A 491-nucleotide genomic window follows, 5' to 3' on the forward strand; every position below is an offset into this window, starting at 1 on the left:
GAGAACAGAAGGGATTCCATCATTAGCAGTACATAAGGAACACCGTTGCATTGAACATAACACACACAATGTTAAAAACAGTAGGAGTATTCCCGAAAATTACGTTTATATGTATGTATATATATATATATATATATATATATATATATATATATATATATATATATATATATATATATATATATATATATATATATATATATATACATATAAATATATATATATATATATATATATATATATATATATATATATATATATATATATATATATATATATATAAAGAACTGCTTTTGCCAGTCCTTCTAGTAATTTTTTTTCTTTTAACTGATATAGTACGGATCATGATAGTGTTACAGCCTATATTTCAAATATAATACTACCATAATGCTATAACATTACATGTAATGTGCCACAGCTTACCAACGCCTTTGCAGTTAACCTGAATGGTAAATAAAATATATACAAAAAAGTCTCTCATTTCCTAAGGT

Source organism: Penaeus vannamei, chromosome 38 (genome assembly GCF_042767895.1).
Source record: "Penaeus vannamei isolate JL-2024 chromosome 38, ASM4276789v1, whole genome shotgun sequence".
NCBI lineage: Eukaryota > Metazoa > Arthropoda > Malacostraca > Decapoda > Penaeidae > Penaeus > Penaeus vannamei.